Raw genomic sequence first — 14681 nt, forward strand, 5'->3', positions numbered from 1 at the left:
AGCTATGAAGCCCTAGATTGATAGTCAGTGTCTCTTAATATTTAAAAAGATTAAGCTATTGTCTTATGGCATCTACTACAGAATTGAAAAGTTTGTTTTTAGTCTGTCATTTATATTTAATCTATCTTTTTTAGCTGAAAATTTTAAACAATTTTCTCTGTACTTTTGACATTCTTAAATTTCACTATGGTGTGCCTAGGTATGTTTTTATTTATCCTACTGAATTCTTGTAGTATATTTTAAAGTGGAGGACTCTTAGATATCTTTAGTTTAAAAAGTAGAAAAGGTTAGCTTTTGTCTGTTCAAATGCTGCTTTTCCACCGTTAACACATTTGCATACTTCTGGTACTTTTCTAATAGATGTACATCGGGGACCATCTTTTTTTTTTTTTTTAAGGTTTTACTTATTTATTAGAGAGAGAGAGAGACAACAAGCAGGGGGAGATGCAGATAGAGGGAGGCTCTCCACTGAGCAAGGAGCCCCGTGTGGGACTCAATCCCAGGACTCTGGGATCATGACCTGAGCGGAAGGCAGGCTCTTATCCCACTGAGCCACCCAGGCATCCCTGTTGGAGACGATCTATCTCCATGTGTGTTAACTGCTCTTTCATGTATTTTAATGTATTTATCTCCCTTTGCTGCATTTTGGGAAAATTCCTCAGGGCTATCTTCACAATTATTCTCTTTTCTGTTGTAGCCACTGTAGACTTTATCTGTAACATATTATTTCAGTGGCTGTTCCAGGTTTTTCTCATTGTATTTTTCTTAAAGATTTATTTATTTATTTATTTATTTATTTATTTATTTATTTATTTATTTGAAAGAGAGAGAGCATGAGCAGGAGGGGCAGAGGAAGAGGGTGAGAACCTCAAGCAGACTCCCCACTGAGCATGGACCCCCCCCCCCACACCGGATGCCTGATGTGGGGCTCCATCCCAGGACCCTGAGATCACAACCTGAGCTGAAGTTGGACGCTTAACTGACTGAGCCATCCAGGTACCCCTGCCTGTTCTTTTTAATAACATCATTTCTTTGTTTACCTTTGTGAGGCAGTTCATTTCCTTCCAGAGTGAATTTTGATTTTGTAGGTTAATATCATAGCATTAGATTACTTTATGGAATTTAGAATTTAATTTAAATCAGTGGGAAGTTTATCTTTTGTTATTCCCCTCCCCTCCCTTCTCTCTCTCTCTCTCCTCTGTCTAGTTATTTTGAAGTTGTCTTTCTGAGCCTATCCTGGCTCACAGGGTGAACAAGATTTTATATTACAGGTTGCAGGTCTTCTGTTCCAGAGTAAGTTGAGGCTATCACAGTTCCCCACAGAGCCTATGGATGATTTTGTTTTGTTCTTGGGATTTCCTAGATTTTCTTGTTCTTTCTCCTGATGTACACTTACTATTTCCTAGTTTCTATGTCTTCCTCTTTCTTGTGAGGAAGCATTATTTTAGTGTAGAATTACTTTCTTAGTAAAGAGTACAAGAGAGTAAATTTGGGAGAATTTGCCTTTCTGAAAATGTCTTGATTCCACTCTTAGTTTAATTGATAGAGTGACTGATTATAGAACCCTGTGTTGAAAAAAAATGTTAAAGGTATTTAGAATTTGAAGGTATTACTCCATTGTGGACTAGCTATTTGTGTTATTGTTGAGAACTCTGATTCTATTTTTATTCACAATCTTTTGCATGTGAACTGCTTTTTCTCTCAAAGATTTTAGGTAGTTTTTTTTTTTTTAAGATTTTATTTATTTACTTGACAGAGAGACAGCCAGAGAGAGAGGGAACACAAACAAGCAGGGGGAGTGGGAGAGGAAGAAGCAGGCTCCCAGCGGAGGAACCCGATGCGGGGTTCTATCCCAGGACCCCAGGATCACGCCCTGAGCCAAAGGCAGACCATTATTGACTGAGCCATCCAGGCGCCCCAAGATTTTAGGTTTTTTATATCCTGAATCTTACAGTGATATATCTTGGTGTGTCATCATGGTGGTCATTTAATGAGTAAATTCAGGATGGAAATTCATGTACTTCAGTTCTGGGACATTTTCTTGTATTATTTATTTAATAATTCTTATTTCTCTTTTTTTCATTTTCTAGAGCTCCTCTTAATTGAATGTTAGATTCTAATTTTTTATGTTTTCTATTTTTTAACTCTGAATTTTTTTCCATTTTGGGGAGACATTTTTTATAATTTTATTTTCAAAAATGCTTATTGACTATTTTACAGCATACTTTAAATTTTCAAGAGCTCCTTCTTAGCCTCAGGATATCCCCTTTTCACAGCATTTCTGTTCTTCTTTCATAGATGCAATATCTTTTCTTATCTCTCTGGGGATATACTTGTTTTTGTTTTGTTTTGCTTTCTTCTGCTTGCTGCATCAACTTTCTTCAGAGTTACTTTCTTGTTTTTTGTTTGTTTGTTTGTTTTTTTACAAAAAAAAGTCAATAGTTTTTAGAGCCTTTTCTTGAATTTCTGGTTATCCTTGGATCCCTACAAATTTAAAAATGAGGCAATTAATTAAACATTGATTGTATTGATTATTAACTAATGGGCTTTATTGTGGAGTCCTAGAGTTTTATTGGCAGATGCCTAAACATCAATCTCTGTATTTTCCTTGAATTCTTTCATCTCACCTGAGAGGAAGAAGGCAGTGGTATAATTTCATATGGGTATCTTTTTCATTTAAATCTTTTGGATCTTTGCCTTTTGTCCTGAGAGTCAATTTGCATATCCTTGGTTTCTTGGGTTTGAGGAACATTGGCCATCTTGGTGATAGGATTAGTTAAAGTGAAGACCTATGTTCCATGGACACATCTCTTACTTTCAGTTGACTTATTTGGTAAATGAAAAACTGTAAGGATAGTGTCTCGCTTTTCTGTTGTGGTCCAGTTGTCCCTCTAGGTTTCCTTGCCTGTTAGGAAATCTGTTAAATAAAAAATGGCTGGTTGTGGGTCTCCCTCAGTTTCCCTCTTTTCACTTTATGCCAACTTTAAGCTTTACTCTGGAAAATGTAGAAATATAATGCTATAAGCACTTTTATTGTATGTATTAAACTTACAGAATTCTACTGTTTTTTTCTCAGGTGGCAATTTACCCAGTCCCAGAGTATAAATCATGATTGGTTTAAATCAATCACAACAATCCTGTTTTCCTTTGTCATTCCTTTTGCTCTAAAGGGCAGTATGTGACTCAATCTTGGCCAATGAAATCTAAGAAGTTTATTGGAAGATATTCTTCTCCCTGATAAGAGAAGGCAGAAATTTTTTGCTTCTTTTAATATTTCTACATTTTTTCAATGATTTCTTGTTCTTGCTTTGTATATTAATGTCCCTCATATCTTTAAATATAGTTAGCATGTTCATTTTAAAGTCTAGTTTGTTTTAATTATTCTTTTTCAGATGGTAAATGTTATTTGGTTTGATACCTTTCTTTGTGTTAGTTTTTCTTCTCACAAGTCTTGGGAGCTTATGTTCCCCTTTCAGGTGATGTATATTTGGATCAGATTGAAAATCAGGCTCTAGTTAATGTGTTCCACTAGTGAGTTTCCCTTGTCGTGTGAATTACGGTGAGAGGAGTGGAAGAACCCCAGAGCTGAGAGACCAGGTGCCCAAAGCCACTGCTGAGCACTGTTGCCAACCCACTCAGTCCATTACATCATGAACAACTATTTCCTTTTTGCTGATTAGCCTTAAGTTCACCACAATAATTTTTGCCACTGCCTTTCTTTCTTACTATTAAAGAACTCTTTAGATTTTCTGAGCAAGAGCAAGGCAGGACAAACATTTCTGAGATTACTTGCCTTTAACAGATAAGATTTTTATCAGTTTTCTTTTATCATTACAGTGATCATGCAATTATCATCTGAATTGAGATACTTTTGACTGAAAAAGTAAGAGCTAGGGAAAACAGGAATAAATCAGGGCTTTTTTTTTTTTTTTTGGCAAACTGAGTTGCATGATCCCTCTATTCAACATTAATAAACCTCATGTCTGAGGACAGTGGCAAGTATGTGTACCCTATAGCACTTAGAATATGTTCCAAAATGTTTATTGAACTCTGGGCCACTCTTGTAATTTATATTGTGATAGTATCACCTGTCTCCTCCATCTCTCTGAGGCATTCTGAATCTATTCTCGTATCAATCCTAGCTGTGTTTTTGTGTAGCTTTATATTCATCCATATGCTCTCCTCTGTGTTTTCAGCTTCCAATTGAAACCTTTCTGTATCTATCTATAAAGTTTTAGAATAGAGCTTTCCCTTCTTCCTTGCATTTAATACTTTCCTCTTGAACAAGTTATGCTCTCCCTATTGCTATAGTAAACCCTTAAATGTTAGTCTATCCTGGCCCTCCAGGATTGCCTCACAGCCTTGAAATATCCTAACATCAACAGTAAGAAGGCATGTGAAACTAAATGAAACAGGTTGTTGGTTCTTTTCTATTTCATAATTGTTTCTCATTTATTACATCAGGCATCCCAGGATATAATGTAGGGACCTGTATATCCCCTTACCTCCCACTCCCCCAACAAACAACATTAACAAAACATGAACATCAGCATTAATATAACTTCAGGACCTCTGAGATACTATATATGGAAGTACTAAAGGAATATGATTATTTAAAACAAGAAAATCTAGGTTTTTGTTTTTGTTTTTGTTTGAAGGGAGAAATTCGAAAAATTTGCAGGTGGATGCAACTTGGAAACTGTAGAATAATGAGCCATAATGATCTACTCTTACAAGTTCTTCAGTGTAATTTACGGATATTAACATGGTCTAATGTCACTGGTCTCACAGAAATTAGAGTTACCCTTTAAAAAAAACTTTCCAAAAGAATCAAATCAATTTAGGTAGCATTTACTCTCAATCAAATAGCACACACATACACACACACACACACACACACACACACACACACAAAAGCCTTATACTTTTTTATTCTTTTAAAACGTCAAATAATGAAATGTACTATACATATGAGAGAGTATATAAAAAAAGTATATATAACATACATGTGTACCAGATATGTTCTTAAAAGAAATAGAATTAGCAAAGATTACATTTCCTCTTTTTTTCTTCTTTTTCTTTTTCGAAGATTTTATTGATTTATTTGAGAGAGAGAGCAAACACGAGAGGGGGAGGGGCAGAGGAAGAGCGGGGAGGGGCAGAGGGAGAAGGAGAAGCAGACTCGCTACTGAGCAGGGAGCCTTATGTGGGGCTCAATCCCAGGACCCCAGGATCATGACCTGAACTGAAGGCAGATGATTAACCAATTGAGCCACTCAGGGGCACCCCTCTTTTTATTCTTCTAAGGACTTGAATTATCTGTGCCACCTGTTCTCTTGCCCTCAGGATACAGGGATTCTTTTTTTTTTTTTTTAATTTATTTGTCAGAGAGAGAGAGAGACAGAGCACAAGCAGGGGGAACGGCAGGCAGAGGGAGAGACAGGCTCCCTGCTTAGCAGGGAGCCTGATGCAGAACTTGATCCCAGGACCCTGGGATCATGACCTGAGCTGAAGGCAGACACTTAACTGACTGAACCACCCAGGTGTCCTGGATACAGGGATTCTTATAAAGAATTTGATGTGACTGAGGAGAGGAAGAGGTACCTTAAAATATTTAGGGAAGGTCAATATAGTTTATATAGTTTAATGTTCTTCAGAGTTGAATATAGTATCTACTGAAAGAACTAAGAGAAAGTGACTATATCTTTAATAACAACTTAATAAAAATAGCAGCATATCTAAAGTCTTAATCATCTAGGAAGTTTGAGTTGAGAGGAAACTGTCAGGGATACCTATCCTAAAAAGAACTTTCTCATCACCTGTTACAGTGTCTGAAATCCCATTTTTGGAATTGCTCTGTTGAATATGAAATCTTCTAGATATTAAGAATCTCCTATTGAACTAGTTACTTCTTGAGGGCTCACATCTTATTTATTACTGCCACAGTTTCTGGCACATAATAGGTGTTCAAGAACATGTCTGCTGAATGAATATTAAATAACATCCATGCAGAGGACATTGGGAAGGATAGTTCTTGAAGCTCATGTTCGACTAACACTTGTTTGATATCTTGAAGAGAGTAATCAACCTATAGTATCTTGACCGAGAAGTGGGAACATTTTAAGCTAGATTACCAGGCTCTTGGTATCTTTATTTTTCCAATTTTGGTTGTACTTGATTATATTATTGGAAGTAGGAAGTCAGGACTTGAGTTGAGAGATCCCCAAAAAGGAGAAAGACATTTTTCAGAGAACCTTACCCTTCAAATTAAATCATTTAATTCTTTAATTACAATTGCAACAGTTATCTATATAATATCATATAATACTTATGGTATACCAAGCTATGACTAAAACTATGCTGTTTTTGTAGATATATATATTTATGTAAATATATAATAAATATTACAAATGTTATATATAGGCTTGTTGTAACTTCATTATGATATGGTGTTACCTATGATTCAGAGGTGTGAATTCCTAGAGTGAAATGTAATTCCCACTTACGTTATTTTTAGGAGAAAATTTCACTGTCTTGAAGTGATCTGCTTCATGGTACAATGACCATGAATTATACATTGAAAAGGAGAAAGAGGTTTGTAATCAAGATGGAAACTTTGTGACCATCACCATCATCATCACTTCTACCATTTATTTACACTGTGGGTGCAATGGGGTTGATTACTCTCTACAATCTATCAACTGTTAGTTATGTGTTGCATAATTCTGTGAAGCTCAGAGATCAAATGCCCTCAGCTAGTAAATAGTAGATTCAGGTGTTCAAAGGAATAACTAAAGCATTGAATTAGGTGCTGTATCCCCACTAACTATCCTTCTCAAGTACAAAATATCCTCTTAAGCTATGATTTCACTTTTTCTCCTTTGTGTTTTTTCTTTTTCTCTCTTCTAACATCTTCTTTCCTTCCTTTCCATTTCACTCCCCTTTTTTGTGCTAACCTAATGTTCAAAATCCAAAAAGAGGGCAAGAAAGTGGGTGGAGGTTGTGTGAAAAAGGTGGAGGAAGAAAAGAGGGAAGAGAGATGTTTGTGGCTGAATAATTCCTATTTACTTAAAAAAAAATGCAACGCCCCCACACGCTCGAATTCTTCCATATCATATATGCAGGTTTGTAATGTTTTAGGTGAACATATATGTATAAGTAAAAATGAAGTTATAATGCAAATACTGTGGAGGAGAGCGGTGCAATTTCTTAATCTGAAAAACAAAAAACAAAAATTACATCAAAACACAAACCAAACAACTCTGTCCGCATTCCCAACTATCATCTTTTTTGCTATTAAAAACAAAACAAAACAAAACAAGCTCGTATCCTCTCTTTACCCTATGATGTGTGTGTGTGTGTGTGACTCGTATGCAGAGGAAGACCAGAGAGAGGGGGATGATGCTTAACGCAAAATAAAATCCATTTTGTAAACGTGTTTTTTTATTTTATAATACCCCCTTTTGGTATTTACAGAAGATTTCTCCTTGTGTATTTTATACAGACATATGAGTACAAGATATAGGAATACATCCAACGTGGATTACCGCTCATTTGCCTTTTCCAGGAGGCATCGTGTAGACCAATAGACACAGTGATGAGAGCTCTCTAAGGACGGTGAGGATTTCTCAGCGCGCTTTTTATTAAAGAATGCGGAAGATCTTGTGTCGGTACAGGTTGACATTTTCAAAAGCATACTCTTAAGACAATAAAAAATGTTTATAAGCATTACATTTCTTTTTCAATTATAAACACCACATATACTCCCTAAGAAAATAACACATAAAAAAGTGAAGACAACAATTTGATTATAGTTTCATTTTTAATAATGTATCCCTCCACCCCAGTCGTTTTTTAACACAGTTTTTGCCATATTTATACACATGAAAGTATATAATATGGAAAGTAAGTAAAAAGTGACATTAATAGATTGGCTTCCAGAAACGCTCAACTAGAGAGAAGGAGAATCATACTGGCTTTTGGGAGAAACCCAGTCATAGTACTAATTGACCTCTTTGTCCAACGCAGTTCTGTGATGTTGTGGAAGGATTCCTCCGATGGGGATGAAAGTCACCCTTGTTGTAACTACAGTTTTCAGATCAGTTATTAAATATGTACACATTTGGGGCTCAGTAGGTCTTCCTGAGGGACTTGGGACAGCTTCCTTCATTGATGTGGATTGTAATGGCAGCTAAAACCTGGTAGTCAAAAGCAACAGAGGGGCGGGGGGAGACGCCATTTGCAAAGCCGGAAATGATTAAAATCCCAGGGTTGAGACCATTCCCAGTCAGTAAGGGCTTGCCAAGACCACAGTTCCTGCTTCTGGTGTCTACTCTGAAGAGCACAGAGTAGAGGTCTGTCTACCATAACATTGGCAGTAGGATCTCTCCAGCTGCTGGAGAGCACAGGGGGAGAGTGAGTCACTGGCGTGGCGGGCATCGAGGAAGCGCGCTAATTTGAGAGGTCAGCGGCGAGTCCAGCTCGATGGCCTAGTCTCGCCAGGCTGAGGGGCGGACCCTGCCGGCCTCCGTCCTCTTCCGCTCGCCTCAGGTACAGCCCGGCGGATCCCTCCGCCGCAGCGTGCGCTCCCGGTAGCGCCGAGATCGGCTTTTCGGCAATACCCGGATGGAAGCGTAATGGCCGCCATCAGGGACTCGCAGGCAATGGGGACCACGACAGGTATTCCCTATGAGCAGGGCCGCCCGGACTTGTTAGGATGCCGGGACTTCTAGATGGCCAGCCAGGGGGCAAAATGCGAGTTTGTGGGGGTGTCAGGGTCCCCTGAACCGGCTCAGGGATCCGCCTCTTGTGATAGGAAGCGCCTGCTAAATAGTCCCGGCTATTCAGCGCTTCCGCCTAACTTGCCGCAAAGTTTTTCTAGAGAAGTCGGTTCTTTTACTCGGCGCTCCTGCAGGCTGCTAGAGCTAACCTTCCGCTTCTTAGCTGGGTTTGCACTACGTTCGGGCTTTTTGAACTCTACATTCTCCCACAGCCTAGGAGCTGGAGCGGGTGCACGGCGACAGTGTGCCTCCGCGCGCCCGAGGGGAGCCGAACCCCGGAGGAAGGGGCGGATCGGGCGCGGTGTTTGGGACGGAGCGGGGCGCGCGGCGCTCGAAGCACGCACTCGGCGCGTTCCGGGGCTGGTGGAGAGAGCATGGGTACTGCTGCGACCGCACCCCTCGAGCTGTAGATTCGCAGGCCCACGGCAGTCCGACTCGACGGCGTCCCCATTGTGGGTCCAGTCTCTGGTCATTGGAGGTCTTTTTTTTTGCAGATAGGCTCAGCTCTCTCGCGCGCGCTCCCTCCTCCACAGAGTTGGCCAAAGGCGCCCTTCTTGCAGACCCCAACCACACCCAGTGGCAGATGGATTTCTTTGTAACTGGCTTTCTCACTTGTAGGGTCCATTTTGAGTCTGTTCTTAACATGGTGTCCTCATTGTCAAGTAGACAGTCTCTTCCTAGATGGATATGGTAATGGCAAATATGTAGGTGAATGTATATGAGGTAAAATGTTGTAACTCTTTTAAGTAGACCAACAAAACAGATATGGTAGCTTTAAGGTTCAGAATACAAAAGTTTAGGTTCAGTTTTCTTTTTAGGTCTAAATTTAGGGGCGTTTAGTATTTGTGAACTATTTTAGCCAAAACAGTCGTTGAGTATGTTTGATATCAAAAGCCTAAAAAACACCAGAAAAATAAAATAAGTCAATATTTAAGGAATTCGTAAGAATGCTGAACTTTGTGTGTTTGTAGCAATGGTGAAACAAGACACCAAACTGGACATCGGGGTAGGAATTTCATTAACTTAAGTGACTGTGTGTTAGGCCTAGTTTACTGTTTTTTATGCAGCCAGGGATCTGATTTAAGTGTACCTTACAGTTAGTATTCTCAGGTTGAACAGATAGAAACCATTTAAATTGACGGAGTGAAATACCCTGACATCTTTCAAAGTTTTAACTGCAAATCCATAGAAATGGATTCATTATCTTTTAGCAAAACTGTTTATGTTTCTGATATTCATAAAGAAAAACATTGCATTGTGTTTAACATCTTTCAGGGCGTTAGCATTTCATGAGGATGGTAAGCATAGTAGACCATGTTCATTTTTGTTAAAATTCTTATAAATAAGATGAGTCCCAGGTTTAGAAAACTGTTAACAAAAGGGGAGGGAGGGATAAAATGCAGGTATCTGACCTGTTTTGCACATCCAAATTATTCCTTAACTGTTGCAGTGAAAGTAAGGATAACTATCAATTCAGAACGTTATATTTGGTTTTAAGGGTAGCAACCACAGTGAAAACCTACTATGTGCATTGATTATGAGCTTTTAAATGGTTGAGTTTTTTTAAAAATCATTATCACACTTTAAATCCTATCCTATTCTTTCTTAATAGTATATGTGGTCCCAAGTTCTTGTATCTTGAAGCATTCCAGAGGATATATTTTAGCATAAATACACAATTTGTCTTTAGATTATACTTTAAACATGTCCTTTAATATACTTCTATTGTTTACTTTCTGTTTGGAATTGCTCTTATGGAAGCGTTGTTTGCTTTAGATCACTTAATACAACTTTTTTTTTTTTTTTTTTGGATGATAAAAGACTTGAGTCTTGCTCAGTTTCCTGTAGGGACTCTACTAAATGTTTTGTGATAAAGCACTATAAGTAGAAGAAAAGAATTGAAATGAAGTTGAAATTTTTATTAATTATCTGATTCCAGGTGTGTAGGCTATGAGTGTTTCAGTTCTGTATGGGGGTATTGGCTTCATGCAGTGAGCAATTTTCATGGGATGTTAGAAAGCACAAATGAGTATAAAGAGGTAGTATTGTGGTAGTAGGATATCTGGCTTGGAATCAGACCTAGATTGTTCTAGGTTTTTGATTTTGGCAAGATTCATTTTCCTGATCTTGAAATAAAGGGAATTATATTGAGCCTAAGCTCCCTTCTAAGCTTTGAGTTTTGTGATTTTTATAGATTTATGACATGTTATCATGGAGTAGCAATGTTGCGTTATTTGCCAAAAGTGCAGAGAGGTTTTCTTTTTCCTCTTAAATTTAAGCACATAAGTTGAATATGAAGCATAATTGAGTCAAGAGTATAAAAACATTTTACTAACAGGTTTTGCAGTCAGTTCTAAAATCTTGGTTTTCATTTCCAGATATCGTCTCTTTTGATCACTGTTCCTGATTGTGGCTTTGTCCAAGCATTAAATTGCGTGCCTTTTGTTCCTTGAAGAAGGAGGTATGGTAAAGATTGAGGTATTACAGCATGTAGTTTATTAAGCAGTAAGTTAATATGTTTTGATATTGGACAAAATAAAGTAAAATAGTTATGTATACCTAAGATTTCATAAGTTATAGTTTTATTTTTTGCCTAGATAAAATACTTACAGATTTTCTTTTAATGTAAGCAAAAAAATCATTTTGGTTTTATGGTTTATTATTTAATACTTCATTAGTGATCTAAAGATAATTTTAACTATATTCTTCTAAACATAAAGACAGCATTAAGGGCTTCTGGGTAATGAATGATGGAGTTATATATGGTTGGAAGATGTTTTGAAGTTGTATAAATGACCAGAAGAGTGTTTGTGTTTTGCTCTAGTAAGTGCAAAGTAATACACCTAAAGAAAAACTGAAATATACTTATATCATGATTAATGGCATCTACATTATGAATCAGAAAAGGTACTTGAGAATCACTGTGGAGTTATGACTGGTTTCCTGAAGACAATCTTCTGAATATCCTAGTGTGAACAAAAAGAAGGAAAAAAAAAATCTGCCATCAGATCCATGGTATTATAAGGAAAGCTTTGAAAATTCAGGGGAAAATACCATACCCTTGTACAAAAACATGGTTTATCTACCCTTGAAACATGAGTGTCTCTTACTGTTTGTTTTGGATAGGTACTGGGATACCACAGTATCATTTAATTCCCCTCACCAAATACAATAAGTATACCCATAAATTAACCCTAAATTAAAGATAAGATTATGTACATAACTACTAAAATAGCTGAAGTAGACTATACCAACTGAAATTATTACTTCAGTAATCGTAACCATGTTTTGCCATGAGTTTTACTAGTAGATGGCTTTGTTTTCAGGGCCATTTTTTCACAAAGGCAGGAATGTTTTATTTTATTAGAAGTTAATGTCTTAACAACTACAGTGAGTTGGGAGCAACAAAGCTTAGATACTGGGTAATTACTTAATGTTAATTTATATTTGTAATTGCTTCCTATATAACATTTGTTGTCCTCTTACTGAATTAGGTTCACATGGGTACTGTGTTGTTCTGAATAAAGTAAATGCTGAGTGCTAAGAATTTTCTTTACTGTTTGATCCAAAATTCTCAGAAAAAGTAATATAATGAAGAATGAAAACTTCAAATGTAATGAAGTAAACAAGAGGCTGCTATATGATGACTGACCAAAATGATTTGGATTATTCCATCTTGAAAAATTGTGAGCAAAGTGTGACTAAATTTTAAAACCACAATTGGTATGACTGCATGAAACAAATATCACAATATCAGAATGAAGTTGCATGACTTGAAGCTTAGGATAATTAAGTAGGTCTTAACATGGGTCTCATTTCAAGAAATGGTAATAGCTGAAAAATACTGGTTTCATGGAAAGTCAAATAATTTCACAGTGTGGTAAAATCATCACTAAATCCTAATTAAAATTGGATTGTTAAAGGTTGTAGCTGGTAGAAAAAAAATGTATTTGTTGACCTTGAACAACGCAGGGCTTAGGGAAACTGGCCACTCACACAATTGAAAATCTGCATGTATTCTTTTGACTCCCCTAAAACTTAACTACTCTAAGCCTTCTGTTGACTGGAAGCCTTACTGATAGCATGAATAGTTGATTAACATATGTTGTATGTTATATGTATTAGATACTGTATTTTTTTTTATTTTAATGTTTAATTTTTAATTTAATTTTTAATGTTTAATTTAATGTTTAATTTTTATTATATTATGTTAGTCACCATACAGTACATCACTGGTTTCTGATGTAAAGTTCGATGATTCATTAGTTGCGTATAACACCCAGTGCACCATGCAATACGTGCCCTCCTTACTACCCATCACCAGTCTGTCCCATCCCCCCACCCCCCTCCCCTCTGAAGCCCTCAGTTTGTTTCTCATAGTCAATAGTCTCTCATGCTTCATTCCCCCTCTGATTACCCCCCCTTTCCTTTTTTTTTTTAATTTTATTTTATTATATTATGTTAATCACCATACAGTACATCCCCAGATTCCGATGTAAAGTTTGGCTTCATTAGTTGCGTATAACACCCAGTGCACCATGCAATACGTGCCCTCCTTACTACCCATCACCAGTCTATCCCATTCCCCCACCCCCTCCCCTCTGAAGTCTTCAGTTTGTTTCTCATAGTCCATAGTCTCTCATGTTTCATTCCCCCTTCTGATTACCCCCCTTTTCTTTATCCCTTTCTTCCCCTACCGATCCTCCTAGTTCTTATGTTCCATAGATGAGAGAAATCATATGATAATTGTCTTTCTCTGCTTGACTTATTTCACTTAGCATTATCTCCTCCAGTGCCGTCCATGTTGCAGCAAATGTTGAGAATTCGTTCTTTCTGATAGCTGAGTAATATTCCATTGTATATATGGACCACAGCTTCTTAATCCAGTCATCTGTTGAAGGGCATCTCGGCTCCTTCCACGATTTAGCTATTGTGGACAATGCTGCTATGAACATTGGGGTGCATATGGCCCTTCTCTTCACTACGTCTGTATCTTTGGGGTAAATACCCAGTAGTGCAATGGCTGGGTCATAGGGTAGCTCAATTTTTAACTTTTTAAGGGACCTCCACACTGTTCTCCAGAGTGGCTGTACCAACTTGCATTCCCACCAGCAGTGTAGGAGGGATCCCCTTTCTCCACATCCTCTCCAGCAATTGTTATTTCTTGATAACAAATGATAATAAAGTAGGCTAGAGAAGAGGAAATATTATTAAAATCATAAGGAAGAGAAGAATACATTTACAGTACTGTATCAGAAAAATCTATGTGTAATTGGACCTTCATGGTTCAAAGCTGTCTTATTCAAGGGCCAGCTGTATATTAATTTTGTCAACTCAGTATCTCTTCATTTGGGGAGCCATCTCTCCCCTGTTATGAGTGGTTAGTAGGCCAATCATATAGTCTTATAACCCAAGCCTAGTCATCCCTATTAGCAACAGTGATTGCCTGTTAAACAAGCAGAATCTTTTTAATCAAGAATCCTTTTAAATTGATACATGAATGCTAGGAGAAACATGCTCCCTTTTCTCTAAAGTTACTAATCTGGTAGGGTGTTAGTGACATTTTTCCCCCCATGTATAAGAACCCCATCTGTAGCAGGAGAAAGTGAAGCCATATTTAAATTGGAGATGGGTGAAGATAGCATGCCAGTTTGAGTTCTAGGGACCAAGGTAAGAGGTATCCATGGTTTTCTTTTGATCCTGTCAGTTACCCTGGTGTCCTTCCCAGTCCCATGTGCCAAAATTTTGTATATAAATGAGTTTGAATTGGATTGCAGCAGAAAATGTTCTGATGGATATTTGTCCCTTATGAATTTAGTATCTATAGCTTCAAGTTGATCACATCCATTTACAGTTTGCCCTTTTCTTCCACCTTATGAAAGATGCCCATTGTTCATCATT

General features: G+C 37.5%; 1 protein-coding gene across 8 annotated transcripts in view; it reads left to right on the top strand.

The window, feature by feature from the left end:
- Positions 1 to 8253: 8253 nt before the first annotated feature.
- Positions 8254 to 14681, top strand: part of ZNF518A (zinc finger protein 518A) — a 28459-nt gene continuing 22031 nt past the window's right edge. For 3 of the 8 annotated variants that reach the window (XM_034663043.1, XM_011222012.3, XM_034663044.1), the window contains exons 1-2: positions 8813 to 9232; positions 11159 to 11241. The gene's annotated coding sequence lies outside the window, so the exon portion shown is untranslated. Of the gene's footprint in view, positions 8680 to 8812; positions 9259 to 11158; positions 11242 to 14681 lie in introns of those variants that run through there. The other 5 variants (XM_034663046.1, XM_011222009.3, XM_034663041.1 and 2 more) reach the window with 4 other exon arrangements.

The sequence above is a fragment of the Ailuropoda melanoleuca genome, chromosome 6 (genome assembly GCF_002007445.2).
Source record: "Ailuropoda melanoleuca isolate Jingjing chromosome 6, ASM200744v2, whole genome shotgun sequence".
Classification (NCBI taxonomy): domain Eukaryota; kingdom Metazoa; phylum Chordata; class Mammalia; order Carnivora; family Ursidae; genus Ailuropoda; species Ailuropoda melanoleuca.